Here is a 15,820-nt window from a genome sequence, read left to right as displayed (position 1 = left end):
CTAAAAACTAAAAAAAAAACTAAAAAAAAAAAAAAAAAAAAAAAAAAAAAAAATCTTGCTGCAGTGTATCACAGTGTGTCCCACAGCATATTCTTTTGTCCACACTTCCTTATGTGCAAATGTTATTGCAATGAGTCATTGGTCTGGCAAAAGGCCTCTGCTACATTATCGATACTGAATCCTCACTGGGTTTCCTCTTGGATATCCTCCTGTTTCCCTGTGACATGAATATTCTGCAGCTTTGGATAGCAGGACTAGCCCTTTCATGCACTCCAGCAGTTCATAGATGAGGTAGTTGTTGAGGTGAGCCAATTCAAATCCCTGCATCTGGGCCTGGGTGGTAGCTGAGTTGGTTAGCCTGCCAGGTCTCCCGCACCCACACCACCAGGGCAAACTCATCAGCACTGCCCTGGCTTGCTCACCCAACGCTGCAGCAAGTGAGGGGCAGGGCCAGCTTTCCTGCTCTCATGCCCTGGGGTGGCTCACCTGCACTCATACCTTTAGGGCCAGCTCTATTGTGGTACCCAGGCAAGGTCCAGGCTCTTCCTCTTGAAATAGAACAAAATCAAGTAAAACATGAGGAACAAGCTTAAAAATATAGACTGTGGTGATATGGTCATAAACAATCTTTGAAAAGAGCACCAGTATTGTATAAATATTGTCTATGCCCATTGAAATTCATGTTGAGGTTGGTCCCCAATGTAATAATATTGAGAAGTGGTAATGGAATGTTTTGGTGATGATTGGAGCTACATAAGAGTCACTTTCAGGAATTGGTTGGCTTACTTACTGGAATGGCTTAGATATTGAGTTCAACTGCCCTTTTTTTTTCTTCATGTTCTCACCCATTTTTCTGCTCCAGGGAGCATCATGAGGTTCTCAGGAGAAAGGAGCAGATGTGTCCTCCCAAATTCCCAGTCTCTAAAACAGTGAGTAAAATAAATACATTAAAAAATTAATAGCCTCAGGTGCTTTGCGACAACAATAGAAAATGCAGCAAGAAGCAACTGCACAATTGTACAATACAACCTGAAACTTCATTATATTAGGGCCTGGTTTTGTTTTTAGTTAAATAAATAATCAATAATTTTTAAAATTTTATATACTTGAAGTGACATTCATCTAATCTGAATTTATTTTTATTAATGGAATAGTGGTCTAAAGAGTCATCATTTTATGAGCATGGTGCATTCGGTGCTTTTGTTTGCTCATTTCAGTCCTGTCTTTTGTAGGAGACATGGCAAGACCATAATTGTGGCTTACCTATTTTTCATACGCACATCTGAATGTCTGTCCAGCAGCATAGACTGTGTTCATGGGGCCTGTGATTAAGCCACAGATTTCCTGTTCCTCTTCTGCTACAGCTGCAGTAATCAGTCCACATGCCCTGGGTGCCTAACCAATACGGGTTTGCAAGTGCTTTGATAGCAGGCATGCCAAGCCACTATTTACTACAACAAGAGCCTCATGTTGGCATGCATTGCTCATGAAATATTTGTAGAGTGTTGGAGAAGCTATGTAGATACTTTTTTTTTTTTTTTTGCAGGAATTATAAAAAAACATTTCATGGCTGGTAAGATGGCTCAGAGACTACAAGCCCCTGACTCCCAAGCATGGTGACCTGAGTTCAAGCTCTAGATCCCACAATGAAAGGAAAATCCCCAGACTTATTCTTGGACCACTACCTGAATGCCTGGTATGCATGCACGCATGCGCGCACACACACACACATACACACAATTGATAATGATAATAATAACGATGGTGATGATAAAATGCACAATAACAATAAAAGTAAATGCAAATTAAAAGACAAATCAATTTACTATGAAAACACTGCACTCCTGACGGTTTTAAGAGGATGCTTGGTTCATGTTTGAATTTCAAGTTAGATCACAAAAATAGTGCCAGTCTCTACATGAAACTGTAAATAAAATTGAGAATTTTACAATAAGCTCCAAACTAAATTTGAGATTATTAGGTAGACAGGAAGTAAAGGGTAAAATAGTTTGGCAAGTCCTAGTTTGAACAAGAAACATGCTTCGTTTATCGTGAATTTAACTGGGGGAGCGATTGAATGAACGCAGGGACTCTTGGAGGGTTTTCTTTATACCTGACCAAAGTTAGGAACTCTTCTCTCCTTATCTTGGAATGCGCCACTGGGAGAAGAGCAGGACAGGACAACATTGGGAGGATCATGGATGTTGGGCTGACAGACAGACCACTGCGGGAACTTCTCTCGGGCACCCACAAAGGCTCAAAGTGGGCTGTCTGTTGGTGAACACAGAAGGACACTCATGTCACATACCTATACTTGCAAGAATTATTCCATCCTGGGTTTTCTTTTGCCAGTGGATATTATGGTGTTAGACATGATCAGAGTTTCAGGAAAAGAACACATGACAGGGAAGGAGGAGAATAAAAGACATACTGGATATTCCTCTTTGTCTGTAAGAGGCCGTTCAACTCCTGTAGATTACAGGGAAGGAACTTCATCCATCCTTTGACACAGTCGCTTTGATGTCCCTGGAAATTCTCTAATCATCACGAGTTCCTGTAGATGTGTTGTGCTTCCTCTGTTTATTTCACAGCTGAAAATCCATTGGAATATCCCCACCATAGTACTGTGTGGAATATCCCCCTTATAGTACTGCCTTTCCATCTTTGAACATGTTGATTCTGCATTATTCTAAGTTACTCTGGGAACACTCAGGAGTGTCAATAAATATTTATTTAATGAATTAATGTGATTACACTTCTCTTAGGGAATGACATAGTGTGGTTAAGATTAGGACAGTGAGGAAGAAACCTGGCAGTGTTCAATAGGTTATCTTCTGCTATTTGAAGGTCTACATTATGCAAAAGACAAATTTGAATAATTCTGTGTAGTTGGCTATACAGGTCAAGTAATGGCAAAAAGAAAAGTTCTTAATCCAGGAAAAATATCCATATTCAGAGTAGATTGCCTGAGAAGAAATGTATTGTCTATTACTGGAGACATTCAAGGTCAAGTGCATTACTTTTCACTTAAACTTGGAGATGTAGAATTTAGGTCTTTGTTTTTGTTTTTGTTTTTGGCAATGTATCACTGTATACGTCAAGCTTCATCCTCAGTTTCAGCCTCCTGGGTGCTTGAATGGCAAGCAAAATCCATTACCCCTGGCTCCCACAAACTAACAATAGTAATAAGATCAGCAATATTTATACTAATACGTTTTTATTTAAAATGCTTATTACTTTCTTTTTGTTTAGTTGGGGGTAGGGAATCCATGTGCCATGATGGGCCTGGAGGTAAGAGGATAGCTACTGGGAGGCAGTTATCTCCTTGCAGTAGGCCTATCCTGGGGGTTGGATAAGGTCTTTAGGCTTGGAGGCCGGTTCCTCTGGCTGTTGAACCATATCACTGACACTCATAAGTTAATTTCTAATGCACTGATTCTGCTCCTTAAGCTGTCCCATGAGGTTGTAAGGCTCTGTGTGCCTATTCTTTTTTTTTTTTTTTGACTCTCCTTCCCAGCTTTCTTCCAAGAAGGCTTTGGAGTAAAGCCACCTATAATGTGAATTCTGTTGTTAAGTAGGGAGAGTTTCTTCATCATGACAAATTTTCCATTTAAGGATAAGCAAAGGGGCAAAGACTGTTCTAGTTTCTTCTGTTGATATGATAAAATGCTATGACCAGAAGCAACTTATAGAGGAAAGGTTTATTTGTTTACACGTTCAGGTCACAGCTTATTACCAAGGAAATTTGGGGCAATAACTCAAAGCAGACACCATGGAGGGGCTCTGCTTGCTGCCTTCCTTGTTCATGCTTAGCAAACTTTCCTTTATACACTGAGACCACCAGCCTAGTGTTGTACCACACATAGCAGTTTGGGAACTCCTATGCCAGTGAGCAGTCAATCCCATTCCTCTATGGGCACACTCACAGGGCACTCGAATCTAAGTAATTTTTAGTTAAGGTTGCTTCTTCCAAGGGGGCTTTCAGCTGTATGACATTGACAATAAAAACTAAACCCATCCCGAATCACGATTTGTACTTATTGTCGTCATGTTAAATGGAAGCGCAGGTTTTTAAATGGTACTCTTGTTATTTCAGTTCATTTTCTAAGCGGGTAAGGATGGAACAAGTGTTTGTCTTGGTACAGCAACTCCCTTCTGTCTTCTGCTCTCAATCAGACAGTTTTAAATTTTGGTGAGGCATGTAAACACACTGTGATGGACGACATTAATAAATAAGTATTACACTGGCTCTGCCTGAGCGGTCCCTCTTCATCTTTATCTTTTTTGTTTAAATCCTGTGGGGTCTCAGAATGCTCTTTATGGAGATCAAGAAGATTAAGCAAAATTAGCTCTCAACCACATAATGGGCTTCTGTCTCCTGGCATGTGTCTCCCCTCTGCACACAGTGACCCCCCTGATATCAACAGGAGCTTCACAGATGGAGGGAAAAATTATGTTCTGGGAGAGCGGGATGCCTATGAGGTTTGAGTTTTGTCTTTCATTTCTAGCAGTGTGTGTAATGTGAATTGGAATCCAAACTGAAAAGGATAAGTAAATTGACTGGTGCTTAAGAATACCTTCAATTCCATCTGCCTCTCAGGGCAAGCTGACCTGTTCAGTTACAGAGTGAGGGATATTGTCTTGGTATTGAGAACATCTAAACCACAGCTGCATAAACAGATGACACCTTAAAAGAGGCTACTGGCTGGGAGAACTATGCTTTGCCCATGTCAAACAGTGAAATTCATGCTGCTGGAGAGAGAGAGAGAGAGAGAGAGAGAGAGAGAGAGAGAGAGAGAGAGAGAGAGAGGGAGAGAGAGAGAAGACAAGAGAGAGAGAGAGAGAGAGAGAGAGAGAGAGAGAGACTGGCTCACTCATAGGCAGGGTTGGCAGCTGCCTGCATGGAATAATTTGAGGATCAGTGAGAGGCCCCCATGTTTAAAAATCCATCTCTCTCATCCATCTGCAGTGGTGCCTGAAATTTCCACCATTACTGTCATTTCTTAAAAGCTTTTAAGAGGACATATGCCCTATTATCTTGAGGGAGGTAACATTAATTAACTATATAACATATTAGAATGGATGAGTTTTCTTGTTAATAACCCATTACAACCATTGACATCCAGTAAAGATCAAGTCTCTGAAGAAATAGAAGCAAGGGCAGGTAAGATTTAATGAAGAAAGAGATGGCACTTCACTGTGTGTGTGTGTGTGTGTGTGTGTGTGTGTGTGTGTGTGTGTGTGTGTGTGTGTGTGTGTATGTGATAGTCTTCAGTTCCTATTGGGTGCTTTAATTTAGGGACCATAGCAAAAGGAAAGCACTGGTCTAGTTTTGTTTTTTATAATGTGTGATGTGTGTGTCTCCTAAATGTGTAGAGTAAAAGATGAAAATGAATGTATTGTTTACTCAATAATATTGTGTACCCTGGCCCTAGCCTCCTTAAAGAAGTTCATGGTGTTGATTATCAAAATTGAAACAATTTACAGAGTCAATGATCTCATGTGAGGAGAATGTTTCTTTAGTGCTATGCCCTGGAAAATGGAGAAATAGTTGCTATGATTTGGATGGCAATGTTTCACTAATTTACATTTTAAATGACCTAGAATATCTTTTGCCTAAATAATCACATTTACCCAAAAATGTTATGCAAACACATTTAGCTTGACAATAATGTAAAGCCTTTATAAGGCTTAATTATGATCGGAACATTTTAGAGCTGCAGTTATGGCTAAAGATCTCTTGCTTTAATTCATTTACTTTTGGATTAATGAAAGGGGATTCAGTCATAAAAAGCATTTACTTTTCCTTAATTTATTAAAAAATATATACAGGTAGTGTGTTGGTCTTTATAGAGATGCAATGGAAAACAAAACAGGTGTGTTCTTCATGGGTCTTTATGGGGGAAACACTAACCAGATGATCATATAAATAAATGTAAAATAAGTTGTGACAAATATCATTAAGACAGTTTCAGATTATAATGGGAATTTTATTGCAAAAATTTCTTTGTGAGGATGATGTTTGAGTGAATATGAGAAGACAGAGTAGGGCCTTGTCAAACAGAAATGAAAGAGTAAATGGGCCTGGATATCAGGTAAAACATGTAGACAAGGCATGTGGCAGGAAGAAAATGGTGTGGGTGAAGACTTAGCTGAGGGCCTGGATAAAGAGAGCTCAGGGGAAACTTGAACACAGTTGTGAGCAAGTGCGGAAGTCAGGACAGACTGGTCATGCAGAATCCTGCTCTAGATTTTGGGGCTTTGGCCTAGGAATAATATAGTGAAGGAACGTAACAATGATAATGGAGGTTGGTTGACAAAGTCATTGAGTCATCTGAGAGCATCAGAGCCAGTTTTCTGAAAGCTAGAAAAATTAGCATTACTTATTCGTTCATTGATTGATTGATGTTGGCCTGTGTGTTCTCTTTACTCACAGAGTCTTAGCTATTTTGTGAACTCTTCCTCATCCCATGGCTTTTTATTTGTGCATCTACCTTCGGCAATTGGTTCCCATCCTTTTGTCAGATTTGATCCTAAGTGCCAAGGATGGCATGTAACTTGGACTTGACTAACAGGACACTCAAGATCAATTAAGACTGTACCAAGTGGCCCAGGAATGGTCATGTGACACCATCATAGCAAATTACATGGCTCAGGAGTTCCCCTCTATGGTATAATACATAAAACTAGGATGGCTAGAGAATATATGCGATTCTCCATTAGCAGGTAATACAGTCTATGCTAGGAGGAATGGGAAGAAGGGCTGTTGAGATGGTAACAGGATGAGTCAATCAATATCTGAGTGTGGAGTGAAGGACAAGAAAGAAGGGAAAGACAGTTGAGGAGGTAAGCCAACATGACTGTAGTAGAAAGGATGCTCAGGAGGAGAAGGACGTGTTTGTCTGAGAATTCTAGTGAGCCAATTCTTCATGAAAGAAGAGCTATTGGTAAAGTTACTGTAACTTTTTATTTTATGTGTCTTTTACTTTGAGGTGCTTATTCTCCTACTGCAGAATAACTCTAAGAGTGACATGATTATATTTGAAAAGTTCTAACTCAAATGAATTGATTTTTCTCCACTGTACTTACGCCAGCTGCCTTCGCCAAGTGAAGAAATGACCTCTGTCTTTCAAAACCTATTTCTTACTGGTACAAGACCTACATATTTCATTTCCCTATTCACTCTGTTGATGCACAGAAAAATATCAGAGGCAGGAACTCTTTTTTTTTTTTTTTTTAGAGATAAAAGCCAATAGTGTATGAAAAAGGTTTTATCACCAACATATAAAAATATGAGGCAAACAATGTATTCAACACCACAGAATATCACATCTCAAATATACATATGTCTTTAATGCTCTTATTTCTTCTAAGCTTAATATTTCGAAACTTTCATCAGGCAGAAGGCTAACACCCAAAGCTGATCTTAAGCTATGGACTTAACATGATGTAGTAAGGCCAGTGAGTGGCTGTTATGGAACTTGTTTGTATATGCTTTCTTTAAAGCTCTGAAGAGTTCAAGGGCTCATAGCCTCACTTAAAAGACTCTTGCGCTTTGCCTTCTCCCCAACTCAGCAAGTCCTGTTGAAACCATTCCTGTTCCATTTAACATTAGTGCTCTAAGGTGGCTGGTTTTCCTGCCTGGTTTTGGTGAGACATCAAGGATTCTTCAGCTGTGAAATGACTTGGGATTCACATTCCCTTCTCCTCCCAATTGTTCAACATCATGGGATAAAGCCAGGATGTACTCTGGAACTTGTATGATTCAGGCCTTGCATAATTGACCGTAAGAAGTGGCAATAAATAAAGTCTTAGAAGTTAATTAGGCAACACCTCAACACTCTCAAGTGTCCCATAAAGGCTTCTGTTTCTAGAACCTCGGAGCTTAACTGCTTTTGTGGTCCTGAACCTGAAGTACCTAAAAGGAGTCTGAGGAAACTTTCTCATTTTGCAGTATAACATTAATAATTTTGGACAGAAATTTGAGTCTTCAAATAGCTTACTTATTCACTTAAAATACAAACGCTTATGGTTTAACTAATTATTAGGTGCCCTGTTAGGTAGCTGCTTGTGAAGAATAAGGTCACTTGAGAACAGGGATGGACGAGAATGCGTAGTGTTAGGTTCAGGAGGTACACACTTTCCGGGGCTCACAATGCACTCCCATGATGCTCAAGGTGCGTGTCTTCTTCTGGCTTGCATTTTTAGTGTCAGCGTCCATTAAAGATTGGTTGGAAACACACCTTTTGAAGATAGTATCATATTTCCTAGAATGTGAGTCTCAGCTCTTCTATGTTCCTCCCTTTGGAGACACAAAAATAATAGTAGGTTTGGGAGGAAAGGATTCTGTTCTCAGCCAGTGCGGATTGTATATATCAGTCAGGATCCTTAAAATTATAAGCAACGGAACTGGCAGTTTCAGTGGAAATGCATGTCGAAAATATTGGATGGTTTCTATGCACAAAAGGGAAGTTAAAAAACTATTTTGTAAAAAGTATGAGTTATGGGGATGTGATAGAGGCACTGTTGACTTTAGGAGATATCCGTCTGCTTGCTAAGAGGTACAGGCTCTGGCCAACTTCCTGCCATGCCTTCCTCTACCTTGCTTCCATGATGAGAGGAAGACAGGGATGGGGAAGTGCTGTGTAGAAGAAAGACCGATAAGAACAACATCTATCAACATGACAAAATGAAATCCAGTATATTTTGTACACAAATAACAAGTAAATGAAAAAAGTCTCCTTGGCCGACTGTGGGCATGACATTTCCTGCAGCTGTGGGAGAGTGGAGCAATGTGATACACATTTCTACTAAAGAATAGTAAGCGAGAGTTAAGTTCTTAAAATTAATTAGGGGTGCATTTTCCAAAATGGTGTGGGTAGGTGTTACAAATTAGAAAGCAACTATTCATTGTAGCACTCCGGATGGGAAAGTTTGTCTTTCCCAAATGCTGCATTAAGAGAGGTAAATGCATCTTTGTGCTTTCAATAACATGTAGGATTCAGCTTCTTCACACACGAAAAAAATTCGTAAGTAAATCACTTAGGACAATATCAGTGCTAATTAACAATTGTGATTTTTTTTTTAAGTAGAACAGACATACTTTTGGACATGACATCAATATGAGTCTTGAAATGATTTATTCAGTTAAAACATAAACACTTTTGGTCTGGTTGATGACTAGGAGACATGTTAGGCAGTAGATGATGCAGAATGAAGATGTTGTTTTGGTCTGTATGCTGCTTACCATTAGAAGGATGTGGGGCTGACGAATAAGCGCAGAGATCACAGTGTGGCCAAATGTTGTGTTGATGCAATTCTCAGAGTGGTTGAGTCTGATAGGGCAATTGAGAAGAGTAGAGCCTGGGCGAAAATGGATGATCAGTCATTGTGGATTGTTCACAAGTGGGAATTTATGGAAACACTTCATACCAAGGGTCCATAAATGTGATGTGTGCACAAAGCAGCAAAAACAGCCTTTTTGAGCCAAGCACAGCATACTAAAATGCTACATGAATCACAATCACCAGAAATCAGAACTTTTTCCAATTATTACATTCCCATGCTGAGCAAGTCAGTATTTTCTCATAAGCGCTTTTTAGAAGATCAATTATGTGCCTAATACCTTTTCATTTTCCTCAACACTATCAAATCTATTCTTATTTAGTTCCCAAGAGTATTTTTAAAGTAAGTAATACTTTCCTATTCAAACTGAGCTTCCTTTACCATTGTGTTTTAAGAAAGATTATTGATCATTTATCCCAAATATCCTGTTTTAAATGTATTAATACTTGACTCCCAGAGTGGCTTAGGCATTTATTCATGATCATATATATACCTTTGACAAATCCGTGAGATAATTGCCTAAGAGCATAAATAATTGAAGAAAGGTAAATGCATCCAGTAGAGCAAGCTGCATTTAGTATGCAAGGGAAGCAGAATCCCAGTCTTTGAGTCTCTCCTTTTTCTTGTTGTGAAATCAACAATGAAAGCAGAGAAAGACAAAATATGTATCCTCCTGCCATGTGTGCTTCAGATGTATTTTGAATGGTATCTATCATTTCCATTACTTTACTGGGTGGCAGTTCACCCCAGAAGTGAAAACCGTAGGCTCTCCAGAGTCCAAATCTTAACCTGAATCCTGCTCCTCACTCCTCTCTCTGTCTCTGTCTCTCCCTCATCAAGTGAAGATCATAACATAGTGCCTGACATTATAAATATTAAATTTGATAAGATTATTTAGTAGGAAAAGTACAGGGATTAGATAACAAAATATTGGTTTTGTTCCAATATTAAGATTCTCTAGAGAAATGGGGCTGATACAAGCAGATCCTATTTTAATGAATGACCAGAGAACTAGCCAGACAGCAGGCTGGGACAGTCCACCTGTGGCCTTGTGTTCTGTCTGGCCCTTCAGCTGACAGTTACTCTGCCTTTCTCATAGTCTCACTATTTAAAATGGCTAGTTAATTAAAAACGCCCCCTCCCCCAAATCCAAGCCTGATGCAGTGGTGCACGCCTGGAATCCTAGCACTCAGAGAGATGGAGGCAGGCGAATGGCTGTGAATTCGGGGCCAGCCTGGTCTATAAAACATGTCCGGGGTAGCCAAGGCTACACAGAGAAACTGGTCTTGAAAAATAAAATAAAAATAAAAACCCCAAACCAAAAAAAAAAAAAAAAAAAAAAAAAAAAAAAAAAAATCTAAACTAAGAGCATGGCCATGTATCTGACACAGTACATAAAGTCAGCCAAGTTGATGCATAAAATTCACAATTACATTTCCTCAGTACCTCGACACTGTTTTAAAGAATGTGTCTACTAGCCCATCAGTTCAGACACAGAATTCAGACTGGCTATTATTTTGATGGGAGTGCATGCAGATCACATCTCATCTTTGCTAATAACAGAGCAGTAGCACCCTATGGTGAGCGTGGTTTCTCTGTGTTTCTTCAGACACTGGTTCCAGCTATGGACATTCATGGCCTCTCATACATTGCTCTTCCAAACCAATATCTGTTACATTGCTCCCACACTAATTATGGAGGCACCTTCGCAGCCATGAATACTCACAGTTAACTCACTCATATTTCTCTGGAGCAGTGACCTTCCCCTCAGTGACAAGTACTGACCTTTAATGGTTATTAATATTATTCAGATTCCGGCCATGGAATCCAGATTTGTTTTGGAATGAGCCCAGTGGGAAGCCATCATCTGGTGTGGAGCTATTTCAATTGGGCTTTAGTGGTTAGGACAGGTCCGAGGAACCTGTAATTTTCAGCTACCACTGTTCTGTCAGAGGCAGCAGAGAAAGCTGAGGCGCATCATCAATCTCCGGCCCGACAGGCTGTAGCACAGGGGATACTCTAGCGCGAACACTTTGGTTGTTGAAAGTGGCATAATTTGCTTTGTGCTGGTACATGTTATTAACGCGGCTGCTTAATGTTCTTTTCCAAGGACATCGTCTCTGGTGTTTTTATCGTCCGGGGAGACGTGTGGTAGCAGAAATGATCACATTCCTGGTGATTTTCTTTGAAAATGGTAAACTTTTGCAGAGTTTACCCCATCTTCTATTAGGGCTGATAATGAGAAATTGTGAGGATTATTAAGCACTCCTAGCTTTCAGTAGGAACTTATTTAGCGCAGATGTTTCCATAATTGCAGTACACTGGGAAAATTCACCGTGTTCAATGGCCCAAAACTCATTATTACTTATTACTTCTACCTGTGTATTGTGGTGCTAGTAAGCTGGGCTGAAATGTTTCATTTAGCAGGGGCAATAGCCGAGGATCCCAGGCACTTTAGAAAGACTACTGAGAAGAAAGTGTTTTATGTTCTGCCCAAACTCTTACTATTCAACAATTACTTGGTACCTTGACATCCTTATGTCATGAGGGTCCATGTCGCACCATTATGTTAAATTTCTTCACTCAAACCCCCAGTTTATGTCAAGGAGAGAAACAAACAAATACTCCCAAAACAACATCCTGCATTTTTTTTTTTTGAGAAAAGATTTCTTTGTGTAGCCTTGGCCATCCTGGACTCACTTTGTAGACCAGGCTGGCCTTGAACTCATAGAGATCTGCCTGCCTCTGCCTACTTGCGTGCTGGGTGTGCACCACCACTGCCAGCTAACACCTGGAATTTTAAGAGAGCTTAGAGACAAAGAATACAACTAACTATTGTGTTTCATTGTAATAATAAAAGGGAGTAGGTAAACTATTTCGATTTTTCTCCCAATTCTTAGTAAAACACAGGTATCTTATCTCAGTAATATGCTTGTGTTTTTAGTAAAAGCATAACACACATTTAAGGATAGAAGATCAGAAAATGTTTTAAAGGCTACTTACCAGAATATAATACTTCTCATATATTTCTTCTCTATATTCTAATGCTGATGCTATAAAGCATTTCTCCATCATGTCCTAAACAGCCGAGAAGCCATTTGGGGGCAGCTTACAACTTTGCTGAGGACCGACTTCACAGACACATCTCTAGAATGTAACCAAGGTGTTCTCTTTGTGAAGATGACCAAAGTTTGCTCACGATACTCCTGGCTTTACTTAAGCACTCACAAATGTACTTTCCAAGAATCTTAGTCTTGAGAAAGTGGGAGTGGCTGATCACTCCTGATTGTTTAGGCTTACTATAGTTTTTTAATAATGAAGCTACGATCTCAGAAGTTGAAGGGTTTCCAGCCATGTAAAAAATATAAGTTTACCTTCTGCTTCCCAGAGAGCCCAGGATTCATACTAATATTACCCAAGAAATAAGAAAATAAACCTGAACTCAGTGGCACTTTTCTTACATAAGAATCCATCATAGATGTCATCATAGTTTTACACATGTGCTATGATGTTCAGGATTATATCTCAAATATGTGACATCTGTAAGAAAATGAGCAAGGTCAGAAAAATTTGCTGGTTTTTTCATATTTATTTATAGTAAAATCAATTCAGGTTTTCGTTGAGTAATGGCAAAACAAAGATGTCAAAATAATCCAATAAATTTGGATAATAGACATATTTTTATCAAGATAATATATTTTAAGTCAAAGATAAATTCCCATTATCTTATTCCATCGTTATTTCCATCCTTCCTTTAGATGATGTATGTATGTATATTACACACATACATGCACACACACACACACACACACACACAGACACACACACACACACACACATATATAGCACAATGAAAAAAGTCCCTATGTACTTGAGAGAGAGCAAGATGGGTACATGGGATGTTTAGGAGAGAAAAAAGGGAAGGGGGAAATGGTGAAATTGTAATATAATTTAAAAAAATAATTGAAAAAGAAATGACATAAGTATGCTATTGTCAGAAATAATACAAATTTGCAGCCATATTTCAAACTTTCCTACAGAATTTGAAATATTATATATCAGTTACCAAAGACAAGTCTAATTCTTCAAGAGCTCAGCTAACTTCTGCATGTTGATTTATTTTTAACTGTCTCAAGGTTAAGGTATTTATGAAAATTACCTCATTAGTATTCAAACCTTTTTGGTTTCATAGCTTTCTACTAAGATCTAAAATGTTTAATCCACTTGATCATGAAAACAAACTATTAGGAATCAAGAAATAACCACTGTGTTGGCTGTAGTGTCTGGCTTTAGACAGTACTTGAGAGCATAGAGGTCTATAAAAAATGTAAAAACTAATTAAAAGTTTATATCAAGGATATTTGAACATCCACTTAATGTCACTTTGACTCTTCGTTGAGAAATCCAAATTTTAAAACATGAGCGTAGAAGGAATTTTGTTTGCGTAGGTTAATTTCCCATTCATTTGCACTGATATTTTTGAAGCACTAAAGCAACTTCTTCTTAGAGATGGAAAATAAGTGACAGAGACAAAGCTAAGGCTGGTGACATTTGTACATGACGCGCCAGCTTCAGATGGAGTTATCATCAGCATTTCTTCTTCACTGTCGGATGCTGAAACTCTTCTTGCCCATTCCTTTCCTGGAATTCACTTGGTGAAGAGCCAAAATAACAACCTTCTCTGCCAATTAAGGTGTTCTACCTGGGGCCAGTCAGAGCTTAGTTTGGGGACAAGGTCACTTGCCGGGATGGAGTCGTAGTCCCCCAATTATGAGTAGTTCCACTATCTCTTCTAACTTGCCAAATAATGAGGAGACTTTGAAGGCTAAATACAGCAGCCGCTCCTAGCAGGGTTAATGCAGAGTGAATGACAATGATACCGGAGGAGGGAGAGTCTGACAATGTCTGTCAAGCTCAGTTCACAAGGATGATGGCGTTCACTGCTACTCAGTAGTACTTAGGGAAGTACTTATCTGTGAGAAAAGACTACTGCACTCACTCTGGCAGAAGTTCATTAGCTCTTTCATGCCACTCACATGATCTGGGTGTGTACTTGCTTTGTTAATGATGAAAAGGTGACTGTGTTACAGTGGGGCAGTGCACACAGAACCTTGCCACTTCTAGTCTGTTTCTCATGTCTTCATTTTCTACTAGGTGCCTCCTTTCCCAAAGATGATACGTTCTGAGTTTACTATTAAGAGCATTTATAAATCATTAAATTTAGTGCTTATTGTTAACACAACTGAGAGAATAATAACAAAATTATGATACCACACAAAAGCCAGAAAGGTTTTATGCAATGATAATGTTTAATGTTGCTCTTATTAGTAAATTATTTAACTTAATGCTGAAACAACAGTCACTCAGCTAAAGGCTCTATACACTTTTTTCTTTGATTATCCATCTATCTGAAACTTGTAGGAAGCTGACTAGGTGGCCTGAAAACTAATGTATCCCAGTCTAAACTGTGTTTTAAAAATGTGATTTAAACACTGTATATGTGATTCAGGAAAAGACATTTGGCAATCAAAATTTTCTGCATATTTTCTTTGATTTGTTAGTGTTTTACAAAATTGTCAAGGATATTGTTGTCCTGTAATCATACTTGAATCCTCCTTGTTAAAGATGGAGAAAGCAATGTCCTTTTGGCTCCTGGGGATATCCTGAGTCAGTTCACAAATTCAGTTAAAGTCTGTTTTGAAGAAATGGATGCAGAGAGGCAAATATTTCTTCTTCTTACCTCATAGATAGCCAATGAGTTCTGATTCGCAAATCTTATACTTATTTTCCTACTGAGATAGTAGTTCTCTAAGCACAAGATTTTTTTTCAGAAAAGTGAAAAAATGGTATTCAATAAGAGTAAACAAATGAATTTTAATCTTGTGTAATAGGTGCATTTTTCTCCAATTTTGATATATAGGATCTAAAGTATTAGTTTTGAAACATGATGTACATATTAAGTCATTGGAAGACCTTTTATCATAATTCCAATATTTATATCTTAGGTTGAGGACATATAATGACTTTTTATGTTTCAAGTTTTTGTGGGAAGTTAGAAGATAAAAAGAGACATATTCCTAGCTGGTTTAACCATATTCCCCAATTGTGTTTGGGCCCCTACAAAAGTATTATTCATCCCAAGTCAGCTGAAAGCAACCCTAAGAGAATGATGCCCCCTTTCCCTTATGGAGGTCGGGTAGGTTTCTGGTTGCTTTCTTGACCTATAGATGTTTATTTTCATTGGGAGTTAGGTATAAGTTACTTTTGGTCTTATCCAGAGAGAAAACGAGGTTGGACTCAAGGTTGTCTTTCTTTTCATTTATTTCTCTTTATTAGGTTTGAAGATAGAGGATGAAAAGAAAGAAGGGGAAATGTAGAAATATATAGGGATGATAGGACAAAAAGTAGATTATTGAGTTGACTGTTCAACTTAAGACCTTAATTGTGCTTTACAAGGTTATTTTTATTCCATTGG

The sequence above is a fragment of the Acomys russatus genome, chromosome 30 (assembly GCF_903995435.1).
Source record: "Acomys russatus chromosome 30, mAcoRus1.1, whole genome shotgun sequence".
Taxonomy (NCBI): domain Eukaryota; kingdom Metazoa; phylum Chordata; class Mammalia; order Rodentia; family Muridae; genus Acomys; species Acomys russatus.
Note: the sequence above shows the minus strand (reverse complement) of the source record.